Source organism: Schistocerca gregaria, chromosome X (genome assembly GCF_023897955.1).
Source record: "Schistocerca gregaria isolate iqSchGreg1 chromosome X, iqSchGreg1.2, whole genome shotgun sequence".
Taxonomy (NCBI): Eukaryota; Metazoa; Arthropoda; class Insecta; order Orthoptera; family Acrididae; genus Schistocerca; species Schistocerca gregaria.
The window spans coordinates 169,966,536-169,988,339 of NC_064931.1; the positions used below are offsets into that span (position 1 = coordinate 169,966,536).

The following is a 21,804-nucleotide window of genomic DNA, read 5'->3' on the forward strand; positions in this document are numbered from 1 at the left end:
GAGATGGAGGATAGGGGGGACACAACAGTGAAGACGTGGCAGGGGGCGGGGATGGGAAAGGAGAGGAGCAACAAGGGGGTGAGGGGGATCAAGGTGGTTGGAGGTGTAGAGTATGCGGATATGTTCGAGGAACAGGAGCAGATGGGGGGAAAGGAATGAGGTCATAGAGGATCCGCGTGGGGGACAGGAGGCGTATACGGAAAGTCAGGCGGAGTGCATGACGCTGAAGGATCTGGAGGGACTAATAGAATTTGGAGGAGGCCGATGCCCAGGCGTGGCTGGCATAACAGAGGATGGGACGGATTAAAGATTTGTAGGTGTGGAGGACGGTAGAGGGTGCAACCATCGCCGTCCACAATAGGCTTAAATATCGTTCAAACTGAACTTTAAAGATTTGTTTCAGGCTGTGTTGTTCTATATTCACGACTGATTGTTTTTTATTTTACTTTACTTTTTTCGACATGTTCTACTCCTTTTGCAACCCACGTTAAGTTTCTTCACTGATTTACTGCGTTACAAAAAAAATGGAGAAGTCGTACCACTCCACTAAGCACTGCTGTATTCGCCGTTTGTAAGCCTTAGCACACAACGGCGGTCGGTGCTGCCGTCCGCATGTAGGCCGCAGCGTATCAGTACTTGCGCACAGCACTGCTCCGAGCGAGAGTGACGTCACAGGCTCGCTCAGTGCGGAGCAATGCGGTCTGCGCCTCTATTGTCTGACGGTAAACTGAAGAGCGAGCGAGCGAGTCCCCACTCTGCCAACCCAGCTACGTCACTGGGCGCTTCTACAGGCTGTTTCACAACGTAGTACCGGCCCTGCCGCGGCGCGCGCTTTAAATCTGTGGCGACGCCGTGTACACATGCGTCTCGGCTGTGTTTATTTTTAGACAAATACAGTAAGACCACAAGGAATACAAAAAAACGAAAGCTTCTTCCGAAACATAACATTATTGAGTAAATAATATTAACATAAGAACGGAGGTCAGGATTCTACTACAAACATAGAACCAAATGCCTGTTCATGTGAATGAATGTTCCTTTATTGCTATTCGTAAAACGAACCGCATATAATGCAATCAATCTGTAGAATTTAAGGCTTGTTCTTACTTTGTGTTTCTACTAAAAGGTAGAAGTTGTCCTTGAAAGAGTGCATTGAAACTTTACAATTCCTGCAACACGAAAAGTGTTTAAAAAGTAAGCAGAAATTTCTAATTTTGTGTGTTGTATTAGTCCGATTTGCACTACTTTTTTGTCACTGTCTTCATGAACATGTCTCAAAAGTATGTGTACAATGTTGTGCATATTAGGTATTTACCCTGTTGTTGCCGGCCGCGGTGGTCTAGCGGTTCTAGGCGCTCAGTCCGGAACCGCGAGGCTGCTACAGTCGCAGGTTCGAATCCTGCCTCGGGCATGGATGTGTGTGATGTCCTTAGGTTAGTTAGGATTAAGTAGTTCTACGTTCTAGGGGACTGATGACCACAGATGTTAAGTCCCATAGTGCTCAGAGTCATTTGAACCATTTGAATCCTGTTGTCAGCTGTCAAACAGGTTGCATATGTTTTGGTAGCATCAACGATTATTTGTTTTGTATAAAAATAGATTAGAGAGAACCTGTATTAAATTTTGTTATAAGAGTAGAATAAAGTGTATGAAATTTTTAGAAATGTAAATATTGCTTTTGGTGAGCCCATTATGAGTGAACCAAGAGCATACAAGTGGTATAAACATTTCAAAGCAGGCCTTAAAGAACAGCGGTTTTACAAGCATGGATGAGATTAAAAATGCACAGTTAAGAGATCTATAAACTATCCTGGAGAAACAGTTCCTAAAGTGTTTCGGGAATTTGAAAAATCACTGGCATACGTGTTTAGTATGTAATGGGGAATATTTTGAAGAGAATAACATTGCTGTAGATTAAAAAATAAACTTGTTACTAAAAAATAAAAATTAATATGTGAACGCACCTCGTATGTCAATCTTTTTGCTTAGAAGTCCAGAATCCGTGTACATGTTTCGAAGGAAATTTCAGCAGTGTTTAGAATAGCTATTGCGCACATGTTTTAAGCAATTTGTGTTAGAATCAGGTGAATATTGATCGAGATAGAGATTTAGTGTTTCATACGCATCAAAGGTTTTGTGTGATTTAGAAATTGTCTATAACGGTGGGTTTCCTCCCAAAATTGTTTTCCTTCGTGGCGATTCCAGTAAACCACGCGGCTTATTTTCGCGTTTCTTCCTTATGCGTCCTATTGTGGTGAGGCTGACGTGTGCATAAATTGCAGCCCTTTGATAGGGACTGATTCGATTAGCCAACAGTTCTTTTTGGGACGCCTCTTTAATAAATGCTGTAATAACATTAGAGACGATCGAACGCTCGTTACTCCGCAAATACCTCCTCTTCTTCGTATTCTGCACATTTTCTTGCAATGCAGGGCGATTATCCATATGGAGTGTATTAGTGAATATACAGAGTTAACTGACTGACACTGGCAACTAAGATCGTACCAACAGAAACAACGTATATCACTGCACGCCGGTTTACGCCGCTAGACAGGTAATGGGCAACAGATTTTGGGAGCCCCTGTACGCCAGTGACAGCGTTCTTCCGGGAAAGGCCACTTCCCCCACCAATAGCGCTACTCGCTCTTGAGTTTACAGACAGACTATACAGACCTTGCTGTCTGGCGGAACGAACGGCAGCGACTTCCAGCGGAGAGGGACGCCACACAGGAGAGCGGCAGATAGCAGCACACGAGTAAAATGAGTTTTCCAAATGTCTTGCTGTAAAAAATACTGTATGTAAATGAAGCATAGCTACGTCAACTGCTGGAATTAGTTTTTTGGTCGGAGATTCTCCTTTCCTTTTATAAAATTAAAAACCACTTCTTTCGGTTTTGTGTGCCACCTTCACTATAAAATACTTCTCATTCGTTTCTGAGGAAACTAATTGGCACAAAATGCTGACATTCCACATTACATCTTCCCTCCCCCCTTCCATCCTGTTTTTCTCCCCGCCAAACCTCACCCTACCTCCCTTCTCCCCCCGAGTCCTTTTGTCTTCCCTCCTCTGCCTTCCCCACTCCCTGTCGCGTCTGCCCAGCACCCCACATCCCTCTTATGGGTCATCATCCCCTGTCGGCTCCTTTCCCCCCTCCCCCCTTCGCTTTTCCTCTCCTTCCCCCGCCCCCTCTTACTTATTTTCCCATCATCTGTCCAGTTTCCCCCCACCTGCTCTCAGCTATGGTATATCACATTTGCCACCCTTTTAGTGCAGTGTTTCCAGTGAATGTTCATTGTTCTCCGACTTTTTAGTGTTGCGAACAGAAACCATGCTGTCGCTGGTGTGAATTTTATGTCTTTTGCGAACAGAGACTGGACTGTCACCGTATTTTTTAATTGTCTGTCTATTATTTTACCTGTCCGCTTCGTATATACTTTATTTGCATCATCATCCCTTTGTTTTATGTTTTAAGTTCCACGACTTTTTTTTCGCCATGTTACTATTTAAGTCTCCGATTTTATCACCTGTTTTTATTACTTATTCTCTTCATCTTTTTAAAACAAAGTCTGTAGGCTGAAGAGCAGCATACTAAGCTGCTGCCAGCCCGCCCCCTTTGGGGGAATCGAAATTCAATAAAGGAAAAAAAGGCATTACAGCTTGATAATGAAGTGCCTATTTTGTTGTTATTGGTCGTAAGTATTGTGATACCTATTTTCCAAGTACTATGAAGCATAAAGTTTTAAGGTTCAAATGGCTCTGAGCACTATTGGACTTAACATCTGAGGTTACAAGTCTCCTAGACTTAGAACTTCTTAAACCTAACTAACCTAAGGAAATCACACACATCCATGCCCGAGGCAGGATTCAAACCGGCGACCATAGCAGCCGCGTGGTTCTGGACTGAAGCGCCTAGAACCGCTCGGTCACAGCGGCCGGCTCATTCGGGGAAATTTCGTGGAAATATACACACCTTTTTCAGATTAGTGATCATGAATTATTTCTACATCTACATGACTACTCTGCAATTCACATTTAAGTGCTTGGCAGAGGGTTCATCGAACCACAATCATACTATCTCTCTACTATTCCACTCCCGAACAGCGAGCGGGAAAAACGAACACCTAAACCTTTCTGTTCGAGCTCTGATTTCTCTTATTTTATTTTGATGATCATTCCTACCTATGTAGGTTGGGCTCAACAAAATATTTTCGCATTCGGAAGAGAAAGTTGGTGACTGAAATTTCGTAAAAAGGTCTCGCCGCGACGAAAAACGTCTATGCTGTAATGACTTCCATCCCAACTCGTGTATCATATCTGCCACACTCTCTCCCCTATAACGTGATAATACAAAACGAGCAGCCCTTTTTGCACCCTTTCGATGTCCTCCGTCAATCCCATCTGGTAAGGATCCCACACCGCGCAGCAATATTCTAACAGAGGACGAACGAGTGTAGTGTAAGCTGTCTCTTTAGTGGACTTGTTGCATCTTCTAAGTGTCCTGCCAATGAAACGCAACCTTTGGCTCGCCTTCCCGGCAATATTATCTGTGTGGTCCTTCCAACTGAAGTTGTTCGTAATTTTAACACCCAGGTACTTAGTTGAATTGACAGCCTTGAGAATTGTACTATTTATCGAGTAATCGAATTCCAACGGATTTCTTTTGGAACTCATGTGGATCATCTCACACTTTTCGTTATTTAGCGTCAACTGCCACCTGACACACCATACAGCAATCTTTTCTAAATCGCTTTGCAACTGATACTGGTCTTCGGATGACCTTACTAGACGGTAAATTACAGCATCATCTGTGAACAATCTAAGAGAACTGCTCAGATTTTCACCCAGGTCATTTATATAGATCAGGAACAGTAGAGGTCCCAGGACGCTTCCCTGGGGAACACCTGATATCACTTCAGTTTTACTCGATGATTTGCCGTCTATTACTACGAACTGCGACCTTCCTGACAGGAAATCATGAATCCAGTCGCACAACTGAGACGATACCCCATAGCTCCGCAGCTTGATTAGAAGTCGATTGTGAGGAACGGTGTCAAAAGCTTTCCGGAAATCTAGAAATACGGAATCCCCTGTCGATAGCGGCCATTACTTCGTGCGAATAAAGAGCTAGCTGCGTTGCACAAGAGCGATGTTTTCTGAAGCCATGCTGATTACGTGTCAATAGATCGTTCCCTTCGAGGTGATTCATAATGTTTGAATACAGTATATGCTCCAAAACCCTACTGCAAACCGACGCCAATGATATAGGTCTGTAGTTAAATGGATTAGTCCTACTACCCTTCTTGAACACTGGTGCGACCTGCGCAATTTTCCAATCTGTAGGTACAGATCTATCGGTGAGCGAGCGGTTGTATATGAGTGCTAAGTAGGGAGCTATAGTATCAGCGTAATCTGAAAGGAACCTAATCGGTATACAATCTGGACCTGATGACTTGCCCGTATCAAGCGATTTGAGTTGCTTCGCAACCCCTAAGGTATTATTGAACTTATTGTGTGTGTGAAATCTTATGGGACTTAAATGCTAAGGTCATCAGTCCCTAAGCTTACACTACTTAACCTAAATTATCCTAAGGACAAACACACACACCCATGCCCGAGGGAGGACTCGAACCTCCGCCGGGACCAGCCGCACAGTCCGTGACTGCAGCGCCCGAGACCGCTCGGTTTATCCCGCACGGCTGTTGAACTTATTGCTACAAGAAAATGAGGAAGAAGAAGACATTCTGCACCAACAGTTGCACTATGGAAAAGTTGAAACATATCCCATCTTTAAGACAAGGCCTGACAAAAATTCCGTTTACGACACTTATTAAACGAAGACCAAGTTCTGTGAGTTCTTCAGGTTAAATATTTTCTCGGTTCAGTTATTTCCTAGATCTGGTTAAACAAGCTTTGGGAAAGAATTTATCAAATAGCTATTTGTACCCAGGAACACCTGACGCGAAATGAGCCATAACACTAAAGTAAGAAAGTCAAAATAATTTGAAGACTACAGTCGTTTATTTATCATGTTTGCTGTTGTAAATGGTGTTATTCCACATACCTGGGAAATATTAACAAAAGCAGAACAGCTGCAGTGTCACTTCAGGTACAACATTCTATCATTTTCAAGAAGTAAAGCAAGCATGTATCAAAATTTGGTACGTTTTACAACCATATAACCGATTCTCTAAACTGTCTCAACACTCATCAAGCTGAGCCTGTCGTAGCCACAGAGACATTCTATCTATCTCACAACGCAGTTGACAGCAGAGCTAGCTATACTGCATTTCCTATTTGGTACAAGTTACACACAGTTGGGCAGGCTTCTGGAATAGATTACATGGGTGATTTGTAAGCTATCTTCCTTGTATACTGATTGAACTTCCCCAGTATTGTATCAATAAACTGAAGTCTGCCGCCTGCTTTACCCATGACTGAGCCTATGAGATCATTCCATTTCATATCTCTCGAAAATGTTATACCCAGGTAATGCCACGAGTTGTCTGATTCCAAATGTGACTCGATGATAGTCCAGTCATAGGAAGCAAAGTTTTTTCATTTTGTGAAGGACAAAGTTTTACATTTCTGAACATTTGAAGTTTGTTGCCTATGTGTGCACAACAATGAAATCTCAGAAATACCTGATTGAATATTTATGTAGTTTCTTTCAGGCAGAACTTCACAACAAATTATTACATGACCAGCAAAAATCTGTGGTTACTATTATTTTTGTCCATAAGGTCATAAATACACAACATGAACAGTAAGGATCTAAACACACTTATCTCAAAACACTTTCTGGGGTGTACCCGCAGTTAAGTCAACATCCATCAATGACCCTTCATCCAAGATAATCCGCTGCATCGTCCTACCAAAAATCCTTAGACCAATCACACATTTCGCTTCATACCCCATATGATAGTATATTTGACAATAAGCGTAAATGTGGTACTGAGTCAATTGCTTTTCGGAAACAAGATATACTGCATCTACATAACTGCCTTGATACAAATATTTCAGTATGTCAAGTGAGAAGAGTGTGAGCTGGGTATTGTGTGATCGATGTTTTCGGTACCTCATTATGTTTAAGCTAAGAGTGTGTTCTACGATACTGCAGCAAATTTATGTGAAGGATGCTGGACGGTAGTTTTGTGGATCACTTCTACTACCCCACCTGTAGATGGATCTTATCTACGCTTTCTTCAAACTACTGGGTGTGTTTTTTGTTCGAGTCATCTACAATAGATTGTAGGTAACGGAGGGCCTAACTCAGCAGCAATATGGAATTTGACAGGGAGGACATTGGACCTTAGGCATTTGTTAAATTTTAACGAGTAGGAAAACTCTTTACTGACTCCAAATGTTAAGTGCACAATATCTCACAAGATCGGAGGTATTGCTTTGAATTGTACACTCCTGGAAATTGAAATAAGAACACCGTGAATTCATTGTCCCAGGAAGGGGAAACTTTATTGACACATTCCTGGGGTCAGATACATCACATGATCACACTGACAGAACCACAGGCACATAGACACAGGCAACAGAGCATGCACAATATCGGCACTAGTACAGTGAATATCCACCTTTCGCAGCAATGCAGGCTGCTATTCTCCCATGGAGACGATTGTACAGATGCTGGAGGTAGTCCTGTGGAACGGCTTGCCATGCCATTTCCACCTGGCGCCTCAGTTGGACCAGCGTTCGTGCTGGACGTGCAGACCGCGTGAGACGACGCTTCATCCAGTCCCAAACATGATCAATGGGGGACAGATCCGGAGATCTTGCTGGCCAGGGTAGTTGACTTACACCTTCTAGAGCACGTTGGGTGGCACGGGATACATGCGGACGTGCATTGTCCTGTTGGAACAGCAAGTTCCCTTGCCGGTCTAGGAATGGTAGAACGATGGGTTCGATGACGGTTTGGATGTACCGTGCACTATTCAGTGTCCCCTCGACGATCACCAGAGGTGTACGGCCAGTGTAGGAGATCGCTCCTCACACCATGATGCCGGGTGTTGGCCCTGTGTGCCTCGGTCGTATGCAGTCCTGATTGTGGCGCTCACCTGCACGGCGCCAAACACGCATACGACCATCATTGGCACCAAGGCAGAAGCGACTCTCATCGCTGAAGACGACACGTCTCCATTCGTCCCTCCATTCACGCCTGTCGCGACACCACTGGAGGCGGGCTGCACGATGTTGGGGCGTGAGCGGAAGACGGCCTAACGGTGTGCGGGACCGTAGCCCAGCTTCATGGAGACGGTTGCGAATGGTCCTCGCCGATACCCCAGGAGCAACAGTGTCCCTAATTTGCTGGGAAGTGGCGGTGCGGTCCCCTACGGCACTGCGTAGGATCCTACGGTCTTGGCGTGCATCTGTGCGTCGCTGCGGTCCGGCTCCAGGTCGACGGGCACGTGCACCTTCCGCCGACCACTGGCGACAACATCGATGTACTGTGGAGACCTCACGCCCCACGTGTTGAGCAATTCGGCGGTACGTCCACCCGGCCTCCTGCATGCCCACTATACGCCCTCGCTCAAAGTCCGTCAACTGCACATACGGTTCACGTCCACGCTGTCGCGGCATGCTACCAGTGTTAAGGACTGCGATGGAGCTCCGTATGCCACGGCAAACTGGCTGACACTGACGGTGGCGGTGCACAAATGCTGCGCAGCTAGCGCCATTCGACGCCCAACACCGCGGTTCCTTGTGTGTCCGCTGTGCCGTGCGTGTGATCATTGCTTGTACAGCCCTCTCGCAGTGTCCGGAGCAAGTATGGTGGGTCTGACACACCGGTGTCAATGTGTTCTTTTTTCCATTTCCATGAGTGTATTACAAAACAAGTGTAGGAATAACATCTTCAACTTTCAGTGCTAGAAAAAGGCGTGGAAATAAATCATTTCGACATCAGCAAACCATGTGAGGCTAGAGAATAAATTTTCTATTTGGATCCCATGGTTGCTTACATAGTTGCTGTAATATATATTTCAGATGCTTTAATATGTAATATGCTCTAGCCGATTTCCAGTACTTGTTCCTGTACTGTCCTTCATTTTACGTAACATATTGGATGCGCGAAAATTAAAATTTTTGGGACCTACTTGCCATTTTGAAACAGTTTAGCAGCTATATATCCTTCCACGCATCGGGCTACTTCAAAACGTTCTTATTATCTGCCTTGCCTGTATCTACATCTTCATACATACTTCGCAATCCACCATACGGTGCGTGGCGGAGGGTACCTCGTACCACAACTAGCATCTTCTCTCCCTGTTCCACTCCCAAACAGAACAACGGAAAAATGACCGCATATATGCCTCTGTACGAGACTTAACCTATCTTATCTTTGTGGTCTTTCCGCGAAATGTAAGTTGGCGGCAGTAAAATTGTACTGCAGTCAGCCTCAAATGCTGGTTCTCTAAATTTCCTCAGTAGCGATTCACGAAAAGAACGCCTCCTTTCCTCTAGAGACTCCCACCCGAGTCCCTGAAGCATTTCTGTAACACTCGCGTGATGATCAAACCTACCAGTAGCAAATCTAGCAGCCCGCCTCTGAATTGCTTCTATGTCCTCCGTCAATCCGACCTGATAGGGATCCCAAACGCTCGATCACTGCTCGAGAATAGGTCGTATTAGTGTTTTATAACCGGTCCCCTTTACAGATGAACCACATCTTCCCAAAATTCTAGCAATGAACCGGAGAAGACCATCTGCCTTCCCCACAACTGCCATTACATGCTTGTCCCACTTCATATCGCTCTGCAACGTTACACCCAAATATTTAATCGACGTGAGCATGTCAAGCGCTACACTACTAATGGAGTATTCAAACATTACGCGATTCTTTTTCCTATTCATCTGCATTAATTTACATTTATCTATATTTAGAGTTAGTTGCCATTCTTTACAGCAATCACAAATCCTGTCCAAGTCATCTTGTATCCTCCTACAGTCGCTCAACGACGACACCTTCCCGTACACCTCAGCATCATCAGCAAACAGGCGCATATTGCTATCCACCCTATCCAAAAGATCATTTATGTAGAAAGAAACCCTACAGCGGACCTACCCCACTTCCCTGGGGCACTCCAGATGATACCCTCACCTCCGATGAACACTCACCATAAAGAACAACGTACTGGGTTCTATTACTTAAGAAGTCTTCGAGCCACTCGCATATTTGGAAACCAATCCCATATGCTCGTACCTTAGTTGGGGGTCTGCAGTGGGGCACCGAGTCAAACGCTTTCAAGGAATATGGCATCCGTCTGATACCCTTCATCCATAGTTCGCAAGATATCATGTGAAAAAAGGGCGAGTTGCGTTTCGCAGGAGTGATGCTTTCTAAAGCCGTGCTGATGCATGGACAGCAACTTCTCTGTCTCAAGGAAATTCATTATATTCGAACTGAGAATGTGTTCGAGAATCCTGCAACAAACCGTTAAGGATATTGGTCTGTAATTTTTAGGATCCGTCCTTCTACCCTTCTTATATGCAGGCGTCACCTGCGCTTTTTTCCAGTCGCTCAGAACTTTACGTTGGGGAAGAGATTCGCGATAAATCGTACAAGAAGTTGTATTTCTTCACCTGTTGGATGAGTTTTTCAGTTTGAATGATTTCCACAGAGTGCATTGCACGTTCGTCGATACGACAAACCTGCCTCCCGCTGACGGTGGCTCAGCCTCCAGTGTGTGAACACAGCCTAAAATGCGGCTGCAGGCGCTCACAGGCGCCTGCAGCCGACAGACTGGCGCTGCCCGTGGCTGCTAGCAGATGCACGTGGCGGCAAGACCGCCCTTTGTGTGACAGACACGTAGCAGTAACAAGCATTTCAACGACTCGGCCAGTTCGCTGCCGCTCAAGGTCACAGACTGCGCTGGCAGACCGCGTTCTATGTGGCCGGGCTGACGCTTACTGGGTCGGCTCTTGCCTAGCCAGCCCAGGCCGACGTGTAGTGCATTCACATTGCGCGCCGCGCCGAGCCGGGACGGCGAAATGGGGGAAAATCCACTTCTCCGATTTTCATGTTTTAAAAATTCTTAGCGGTATATAAGATTTCGCCACATCGTTTTATGAACTTATTTTTTCCTTAAAAGCGTTACTTACGTCGTGAAAAAAGAAAAAGTCTACTTTTCGTTTTGCGTGATTTCTTAGTTTCGTAACGCTTCCCAACCGATTTTGAAGAAAGTATGCGACTAAAAAATCTGATTTTTGTACACGTGGCAGTGTAACATCTTAGCTTCGTATTAAATCATCTATCTTTCCATATTTCTTAACAGTCATTGTGAAATGATGCTATTTGTCAACGTTGTCCACTTGATTTACAAATCTTGTGGTGAAAAAGTTATGTAGCGGGTAGCTTACTGTTAGATCCGTTTTAGACCATACATTGTTGCGAATGAAATGTAGCTAAAAGTACCAAAAAGTTTTTGAAATGATAATGACACTGATATCTGTCTCTGGTCACAAGTAATGCGAGCTATTCACTCGCGTCTGTGCCGCGTCCGCAAGCCACGGAGTTCGCGCGGTTGCAACTTGGTTTAGTGTAGTCACATAATGCAGGACAGAAAAAAACTAATTACTAGTGATCAGTAGTGTAAAACTAATCACAAAAACAAACTGGAGATTTGTGATACGTTTACTGCAGAAACTGAAGCGCAATTCTGTAGTCTCGTTGTCTAATTTGACAGAAAAAATAATGGAGAGTTAATGAAACTACTGTAGATCGACACAGATGTGCGTTTCATTGTTTTTTTTCTTCATTGGCGGGCTGCGCTGCACTTTCAAGGTAATCCCCTCTCTTTGGCTAAATGGCTGTTAGCTGCCGGAGGCCAAATAAATAAATTTAAAAAAATCCCCACCCTTCGACAGCTGACAAGCAAGTCAGTAGAAAACGCAGCTGCAGTCAACAGTTGCTCGCCTTTAGCTAGTCTGTGCTGTCGTGTAGAACAATGTTTTCACTATTTTATTGGTATTGTTTTGGCTCTTCAGTAACTCGTCGAGTTTTGATGTACAGAAGAACTAGGAGATTATGGATTCCTCCCATAAATAGCGACAGACATTTAGGAGAGTTTTTTTCTTTACATGAAGAACTTAAAAAGTATCCTGAAAGTTTTTATTCATACTACAGAATGAATCATAATACATTACAGTATGTGCTGCGGAACATTCAAGACAAAATTTCGAAACAGAACACAAATTTTCGCAGAAGTATAACAGCAGAAGAAAAATTGTGTATAACGATAAGGTAAGATTCGATAGTACACACTTTTTGGTTTGCAGTAGAACTTTGTGCAGCATTCACTACCTCCAATTAATTGTACAGATGCTTTTGTATTTTAAATTTCACAAGAGAGTTTATGGGACTCTTGGGAATCATTAGTAAGTAATTAGCTTCGTCATTTTGAGTAATGTCTTGCTGTGCCTTCAACGAAGAATCGCAGAAATACTCTTTCAGAATTTTCAAACTTTTTTCTTCATGATGCAGCGCTTGGCAGTGGTGATGGTTCATCATGTAGAGCCACTGATGACCTCACAGAATTCTTTTCATTACCTTGTAAGAGATTGATAGGCGAAGAGTTTTCAGATAATGCCCTTTGACTCAGTGGTTCTATTTCCACTGATAAGGAACTACCACAGCATGACTTTACAGTTCATTGTCATCTGGTAGGAACACATTTCCGTCTCTCAGTGACACTCATATATGTCTCCAAGTAAATGCGAACTATTCAGTGGCGGCAGTGCCGCGATCGCTGGCAAGCTATTGTTGTAAATGCATGTAAATACCGTAGATTAAATAAATGAAATAAAAGTGATTTCTCATGTATCATTATAATAGACGTAATTTTTCCTCACTGATTGTGAAATGTGAGGTAACATCTTAAAATAAAAGACGTGTGAAGTCACACTTGTGACGAAAGCAGAAGGGAGACGTGTGATGCGTGTACTGCAGAAGCTGTAGTGCTGCTCCACAGGCTCGCGCCTGCGGTCGGCTCGCGCCGGCAATATTAAACACTCGGGATGTCGCCGGCTCGGCTCAGGGAGGCTCACGCCGTGTCAGCGCGGCCCGGCCGCCAGTGTGAACACCGCAATTCAAAACAATGTGTCTGATATCAAAGCGGGCGGCGGCCCGGCCAGGCTCGGCTCGGCTCGGCAGTGTGAACGCAGCCTAAAGCTACGTTGTGCAAGCCGCGACAGTTGGCTGCGACTACGACTGCCCCCTCCTCTTGTCCCACCCTGGCAGACGGCGACAAGGCCTCAACACGACAGGAGTTGTCGCTGTTTCCCAAGCTCTGGACGGCGGAGGCGGATCAAATACATAAGAAAAATAAGAATTCCGATTTTCTTGCTGTAAAAAATACTGTATGTTAATGGAACAAAGTTACATCGGCTCCCAGAGTCAGTTTTTCGATACAGATACTCCTTTTACTTTAAAAAACTGAAAAGTATCTCTTCTGGTTTTGCGTGTTTTTTTTTTTTTTTTTTTTTTTTTTGCTGTATGTTACTCCTCTATCGATTGTGAGGAAAGTAAAAGGCACAAAACATGGTGTTTGTGTAGCTTACAGTTTCACATCACAGCTTGATAATGAGGTGTCTATTTTTCCGATATTCGTCACAGTTATTCCGATACTTAATTTACAAGTAACCTACTGCATAAAATTTGAATTGCGTACAGTGAAGAATGTGGTCGCTGGCTACTTTGCGTATGGTTCACGTTAGGTCATACATCGTTGCCGATGAAAAGAAGCTAACATATCGAAATTATTTTTAAAGTTGAGATCAGAATGATATCGATCTCCGTTTCCGAGACTTGGCCTCTTATATCTTCGGGAGCGCCGCCAGTTCTGTCGACGCACAACGGGAATCATGTGGTCATCACACGATAGAGAATGCATTTGTTTTATTTCGCTGACACATTTGGACCGAATGAAACTATTTTATGTCATATTTCTCCGGTATGAGTTACTAATATTTCTCCATATGCTCTTGACAATTTCATTTAAAATGCCACGAAATGCAGGTTTCTTAAAAGTAAAGACATGCTGCCTTCAATATATTTTCTTCTCATTCTTGGGAAGAGGATAAATTACTCACCTCTAGTATTTTCTTCTGCACCTGGACGAGGATACCCAAGTTGAAGTAGACGTCCTAACAAAACCAACAAATGTAAAAAAATTTACGTTTTTCAACAGAGCGAAAAAACGTTCAAATTAGTTTAATATCCCCTTGCCATCAATTATATTTTGTATATGATGTAGTGGGTAAATCATAGCGACACGACTGAAAAATTTGCATTAATGGGAAAATAATATGTATTTCACTCACCTGCCAGTTTCAGCTGTACACCAATTTCTTCCCAAATTCTGTCTCTGAACAAAGTGTCCCTGTATTTAGGGTTCTTCAAATCGTAAAGGCAAGGATGCTGCGAGACCAGCTCACAGAGCATCACATCCTGTAAGTGGCTCATTTCAGTTTTCCTTGACTGGCTCGACATCTTTCTGGCAGCCGTACGTCTTTGTGTCGTCCGACTTCCGTCGCAACACTGCTCACTTGTGCAGTGCTGCGGCAGCTGCCGCAAGAGTCGCGCGTGGCATCCCAATCTCGAACTGCGCATGCGCCAGCAGGCAACTTCTGACGTCACGTAGCGACCCGTCGCAATCGCTAGTGAGCGTCGCGTCTTGGACAACGTACCTTTATGCGCGACTCCGCTGAGCCGCAGCAAGGTGGTGCTTGCGTGCAGCAGTGGTCGGCCCGTGCGGTGACGTCACAGTCGCTACGTCTGAGACAGTTTTAGTCCACTGCGGCCGCAGTGCTTGTGACCGGCCACTGCGCACGGCTCTGCTCTGCACGTGCAGTCTGCTGCTGCAGGCTTGCAACTGTGGACCCCTGCCACTGCATCCTACACAGGAGTCATCGGTTCACCTCCACGTTCGGGTGCCACTTACATTGCCATGCGCATCTGTGCCGTACAGTGTGACCGACTCGCCACGGAGCTCGCTGTCACTGCGTACTGGCCTTTTGCCTGTGTCCGACATGGAATTACACTCACCGAGATGCTGACAACGTAACTTCGCCCCTGCTACTGCCTCCTTGGCATCACCTCTTTGCACGCTGGCCGACACCTAGACCACGTGCTGAGCTAAGCACTCCCCGCCATCCAGGGCCTGCCTGCTTCCTTGGGTGCTGACCACAACAAGGCAACTTTCCCGTGTTAAACTGTACGCACAAATAAATGAACGGTTTCACATTGCTTCTATGATTTTACGACTGTCATCCACCCGGTTCTACATACCTGCTGCCCCACTAAACAAACAATACTGTCATCACTACCTCCAACAGGATAGAAAGATAAGCACTTCAACCATCCGACCCCATTGCACCCTTCTGAACGATGTCCTTTCTCTCAGGAGTGCTAGTATAGCAATGTACACAGCAGAACTTCTGCGGGCTTTGGAAAGTAGAAGGGAGCTACAGGTGGATTGAAGCTGCGAAGTCGGATCGTAAATCGTGACTTAATATCTCAGCAGGTAGGGGCCTATACGGTAAATGTCAACAGTTCGCATTTGAGTCCTACTCAGTACACAGTTTTTTACTACACCACCTTGCTCAGTGTGTGTGTGTGTGTGTGTGTGTGTGTGTGTGTGTGTGTGTGTGTGTGTGTGTGTAGACACCTATTATGATGGAAATAAAAGAATGAAGAATGTGGAACTCGGGACCAATAAACAGCATACTAATCGAGTGTTGCAAATAATATTTGATTGCACTTGACCTATTCTGTATATTTCATTCACTATGTCGAAGTACACAATCTAACTGCACCACTGCACTCAATGTTTCAGAAGTAAACACGAAACCACAAGATATATCTGTGTAGTCCATTCCTAAGGCAAATGGTCCAGTCATAGGCTTTATTCTCAACTGTTGACAAGATACATCTCTAACTTAATGGAAAATGGTATTTGCAGTTCTTGCAGAATACACTTGCTGATCAAAAGCACCCGGGCATCACTATGTAATGTGGAACTGACCACTAGATCTTCCGTGAGATGGAGTTACGAGTGAAAAAGGGAGGGGAGTATTGCATCAGTAGAGAAGTAGTAAAAGAAAAATGTGTCCTTCAGAAGAGCTCATTTACTTCGAACGTGCATTACTCATTGGGTGTCACTTAGCACCAAACCCATTAGCGATATTTCAACTCCTCTAAAGTTGCTCAAGTCGACTGTTGGTGATGTGATTGTTAAGTGTAAATGCGAAGGTGCGACTATAGCTAATCCAACAACAGCCAGACCTCACGTACTGACGGACACGGAGCGGGGAGCATTGCGGAGAATGGTTATAAAAATTCGTTTTAAGTCAGTAAAGGAAGGAAGCACTCTTGAGTTTCAAAGTGTTACCAGTAAACAGACTAGCTCATTTGCGGTGCACGAGGATTTAAAAAGAATGTGGAACAGTCGTTGAGTGGCTCCTAATAAGCTATACATTTCTGCAAGCTACGTTTCAAGTGGTGTAAAGCGCGATGTCACTGGACATGATGGAAAACGAGTGGTTTGTCGTGATGAGCCACGTTATACCCTGTGGAAATCCGATGGAAGGATTTGGGTTTGGCGAATGTCTCGAAAGGGTTATGTACCATCATGTGTAGCGCCAACAGTGAAATGCAGAGGAGGTGGTATTTATTACAGCACGTTGTTGTTTTTCATGCTTACGGTGTGGAACCCTTATTGCATTTACGGGTACGCTAAATCCAGAAGGAACACTTATGTACTGCATACAGTGGAGGGAAATTTTAGAGCCGATGCTATTTCTATGAAGATGACAAAGCTTTCTCTTATGAAGCAGCATCTGTGGGGCAATGGTTTGTGGACAATAACATTCCTGATAAGGACTTTTCTGCCCACAGTGCCGACCTGAACACAACGAAAGACTTTTGAGATGAGTTAGAAAGGCGGAAACTCTTTCAGGTGAATCACCTGAGTTCAAATGACGGCTCCGCCAATGAACTGTCCTTTTATACGTTGTGTACTAGATACCACCTCCATCTGTAGATGTGCATATCGCTATACCATGACTTCTGCCATCTCAGTGTCTCCCCTACCAGATGTGGTAACTACACTAAATACCAACAAAGCTAATGCACTCTAATGCCGTGCTACCTGTTACACAGAATTGCAACACTAATCATTTGCAAACCCGCCGCTGCTGTGTACGTCTACGAAGTACGTTAATGCCCTACCATGTATTTTGGGTGCTGCTCTTTTTTGTCAAGCAGTGTATTTATGACATCTAGGATAGAGGTCTGCTCTACAAAGAGCAAAGAGGTGAAGAGATTTTTGTCATCTTTTAAACATTGATTTACATGTTAAATAAAAATCTGGGCCGCAGCTCCGATTAGTTATACGGCATTTGTCTACACGATCTGCAAATTTCACTGAAGCTATTTGAATATGTTAAGTAAAGGGAAATTGACAAAAAAACACCTGTGACAATTTAATGACTTACTATGATCTATACCGTTTTAGTTGCTGACGATGTTCAGCATTTATATGACTGAAACCATCGAGATTTCCCCATAGGTTCCCTTCGGATGTGATAGATTTATCACCTCTTATAGTAGTTCTATTTTCTCTTTAAACACTCTTCATAATTTGTAAATAAATACGGGAGCAGAATGAGTAGATTACACTGTGCAGTGAATGCTCCGTCCTGAAAGTGGACAGATAGGTGGGAAATGAAGCTGGCTCCCTGACGAAGCAGTAGTTATCAGTATTATCGAAGTAAAGCTATTACGTACTTACGCGTCTTTATACAGTGACGAGTGGTCTGTTTGCTGAATTCGTATCCGAATCACTTTCCTGGAGGGAGCGCTGGTTGTCAGTCTTAAGGTTCCACAACCCGAGTAGCCAGCAGGTGTGACTCAGATGCCTAAGAGAGACTGCTGAACGATTCACGACAATTCGCACTTTAGACGTAGCGGCGGTTATCTTCTGGTCTATTGACCTCAGAATTATCAAAATTTTCGCAACTCATTGATCTTTATCTCCTATCAGTTGAGTTTAGCTTTTGACCGAGAATGAGTGGACTTTGTCGTTATCAATATCAGGAAGAATGTCAGTACGTATACTATGTAAACCACTTTACATTCCATGGTGAAGCTTACTTAGTATCAATATTAGACGCTTTATGGGGTATTCCATTTTCCTAGTGGGTGTGGGAAAAATGGCGTTTTTTTCTGTTACTTACGTAAGAATCCCAGTATCTGTTACGATGTTATCAAGGCCACTGCGCGATATGTACTGGGACACATAGGACCTATAGAATTGAGATACTTTTGAGGAATGAAGCTTCGTTTCTTGAACTGTACACTTTGTTTCCAGACAGAATGGAAATTCTGGTACCCTTAATATATGCGATAAGTTCTTCCTCAGATCGATGGGATCATCTTGCGCAACTTCACAAAACCAGCGGTCGTTATATTGGTCATAACACAATGAACTACGTACCCGTGACCACAAGAATTTATCTGTATTTACCCAACATAATCATGATGTAATTCTCTCGGTAGTAATTATTAATTTGACGTGAACATATCTGTAGCGAAATTATAAAGGAGTCAACAAATTTTTTTCATCATCGTTCATCGCCCATTTGCTATAGTCTACTGGATAAAGGCTTCCTCCAAACATGCATAGCGGTCTTCAGGTTGTGGCGTTATCTATGCTTGGGGGTCGATAAAAATTGTCTGAGCCCCATTTAATACAGTACCAGTATTCCACAAATCTCCAAGATGTTGCTGCAGGCGCGTGTCAAATGACTGTGCGCAACGGAAAATAATAAACGCTAAAATAAAGATTTGGCCCTGTCTGACTTGACTACCCCCTGAAGCAGATCTTAAGGATCTCTTAATGCTCTTTAACATATAAATTCCAACCTAAACAGAAATGAATGATTAAGGGAACTAATTTACTAAATCATAAACGTTGTTGCTGCTTTTACATGCTTGTATTTTAAAAACAATCTTTATTAGAAATGTATATATTTCCTAACTAAAATTACTGATCCATTGAACAACTCTGCCCTTTTATTATGACTGCACGATCTAATATAAATGACGCGAAGTGATTGACGTCATCTACGTACCAAACACAAGAAGACTCTACTTTTAAAGATGAGCTATAATGGAGTGCATTGTCAATGGAAATAAATCCTATGTGATCACAGCTGTTTAGCCTTATAGCCCCTAATAAGCCAAAGCAATTAGCAATATCACCGTATGTACTGCGTCCGATGCGTCGGAGTGATGATTCTCGTACACGTCTGCGACGATGGAAGAGCTCCAGCCACAAAATAAACTTTTTCGAAGAGTAGGATGGCTGAAGGCAGTCCTCAGATTACTATACTTTAATACTATCTTCTCCTCTCGGTGTTCTACAGACCAGAAACGCGAATTCCCAGCGACAAGGACGGAGTTCAGATAACGCCTCAACGTAAGTATAGGCAGAAGAAGTGCTCTCAATCACTGGACGCTGCGTACTCAACGACGACTTCCAACCCGGAGGCGAAGTCCAGAATCGTATAGGTTCACAACACGACAGTGTCTAACGGTTCTAACAATAAAATCTCGTTAGAGAAAAGACAGCAAGTCCGGCAGTACCAACAAGAAGCTGATACTGAGCGACCGTCACACACGGGAGCTCAAAACAGAAGACCTCGTCTCCCCAGCGCTGGCTTCCCAGCAAGGCTTGACTCCCCGCCATCGTAGTTCCAAAAACGAATCGTATTCCCGAAACCACGGAATATTCTCACGCTCTACAGACTCTTCCGAACGGCGACCAACCATATTTTAGTTTTTTGTCGTCCAGCGTGGAAAGTTTGCGAGGAAAAATCTATACTCGTACAATGGTACGCTTCTGAGTAAAAATCCTTGGAAATAACCTCTTTCTAGCTACTTCCTGTGTTTAAGCAGGACCTACACCTGTGCGGGCTTTCCACGCAGAGCTTGAGTTTTGCCTGCCATTTTGTCTCCACTGGCGTTCCAACCTCTACTTGTATAGGCAATCATTCATTACTCTGTTTTTCTAACAAAGCCACTCCGTCAACTTTCATGCAATAAGCGTTAACAGTTATTTACAAGACGTACGTGACAATGTCAGTCTCCTTTATATATTCATATATACGATGTAAAACCTGCCACGTGATGCCTAATTGTGTTTTTAGATCATGGCAAAGTATGTGGATGAGTTCTTGTAAGGTGCGAAATTATAGCCACCTTACAATGCAACTTGTTGGTTTATTCAATGTAATATGATTAATTTGATGGCTGCAATTGAATCGAGCTCTCTAGCACCGAAGCTCCATTATACTGTCAGATTTTGTAACTGCATTACAGATATTGGTAAATAAACGATGGCTCCAGAACTCAGAATTTAGGCCGTAAAAAACTCATAGAAGTCACCAGTGACTAACATCAGACTTATTTAGGCACTGTTGCTAAACTACGTTTGGATGGAATTCACAAAAATTATAAGTATTGAAGGCTACGCGACCTACCACATCATCACCTCACCCTCCAGTGAAGCTTATCGTCTATTCAAAATTTATTTATGGACATACCTATCTCCACCAGTTTCAGGGAATTGATGTCACAAAAGCGAATTATAAAAATGTGCTTAATAACTAAAATTAAGCTATCTGAAGACTAGCTTTATTTTCATTAATGTTAATATTACTTTGAAAGAGTCTCTCTGTTACACATTAAATTCGTTTGAATTGACTTATAATTACAGTGGCAGCAATAATACTTACGACCACGATTATATCCTCGAACCCGTCTACCATCTTTGTTAAATAAAACATGTGATATTTACGATACTTAAAACGACTGAGAAATTGTGTATAAAATGTTTCATGTTGCAGTAATTTTTGTGCTGAATCCAGGAATTCTCTTAGACTTCGCGACTCTGTAATATTTCGTGAAGTAATTGAGGATTTAATATTCTGATTCATATGCTTGTAAAATTAATTCAGCTGCTGTGTTTTGATGATAGATGTATGTTTAAAATATGAAATTTTGTTCTTCAGTATCTCCTGAATAAATATTGCTTTTATAATCAGTCATTACATTGAATTTGAACATAACAAAACAGCTTCCTTTGTTCATATGTAATACACTTTTTGAATTAGCCAAATTAATTCACTTGATATAAATTTGTGGTTAGTTTGTTTGTTAGGCTTCACGATCGATTTTAGTTCGAAACTCGATTATGAAATTTTATCGCCCGCTATAGGCTACTGTGATATTCCTGTATGTTGTCTGTTTTAGGCCTTCCTTCTATTATGTCGTCACTTCGGCATATCCTTATCTAACACCTACACTTCACTTTCATTGCCGTTGTAAAATAACGGCTTCCCCTGCAGTTTATTCTTTCGTCCACCAATTTTGGTTTCGTTTGTTCTATTAATTCCACTCACATACACCATGTGATCAAAAGTATCCTAACACCTGGCTGAAAATGACTTACAAGTTCGTGGCGCCCTCCATCGGTAATGCTGGAATTCAATATGGTATTGGCCCATCCTTAGCCTTGATGACAGCTTCCACTCTCGCAGGCATACGTTCAATCAGGTGCTGGAAGGTTTCTTGCGGAATGGCAGCCCATTCTTCACAGAGTGCTGCACTGAGGAGAGGTATCGATGTCGAGCGGTAAGGCTTGGCACGAAGTCGGCGTTCTAAAACATCCCAAAGGTGTTCTATAGGACTGAGGTCAGGACTCTGTGCAGACCAGTTCATTAAAAGGACGTTA

The 21,804-nt window shown here is 43.4% G+C and overlaps 1 protein-coding gene across 4 annotated transcripts in view; it reads right to left on the reverse strand.

Moving 5' to 3' along the window:
* The window catches only part of LOC126299404 (retinol dehydrogenase 13-like), an 86,747-nt gene extending 68,811 nt beyond the window's left edge, over positions 1 to 17,936 (reverse strand). The window contains exons 1-2 of one of the 4 annotated variants that reach the window (XM_049991288.1): positions 17,800 to 17,910; positions 14,099 to 14,152 (exon numbers count right to left, since the gene is read on the reverse strand). The gene's annotated coding sequence lies outside the window, so the exon portion shown is untranslated. Of the gene's footprint in view, positions 1 to 14,098; positions 14,153 to 14,329; positions 14,559 to 17,795 lie in introns of those variants that run through there. The other 3 variants (XM_049991285.1, XM_049991287.1, XM_049991289.1) reach the window with 3 other exon arrangements.
* Between the last annotated feature and the right edge of the window lie 3,868 nt (positions 17,937 to 21,804).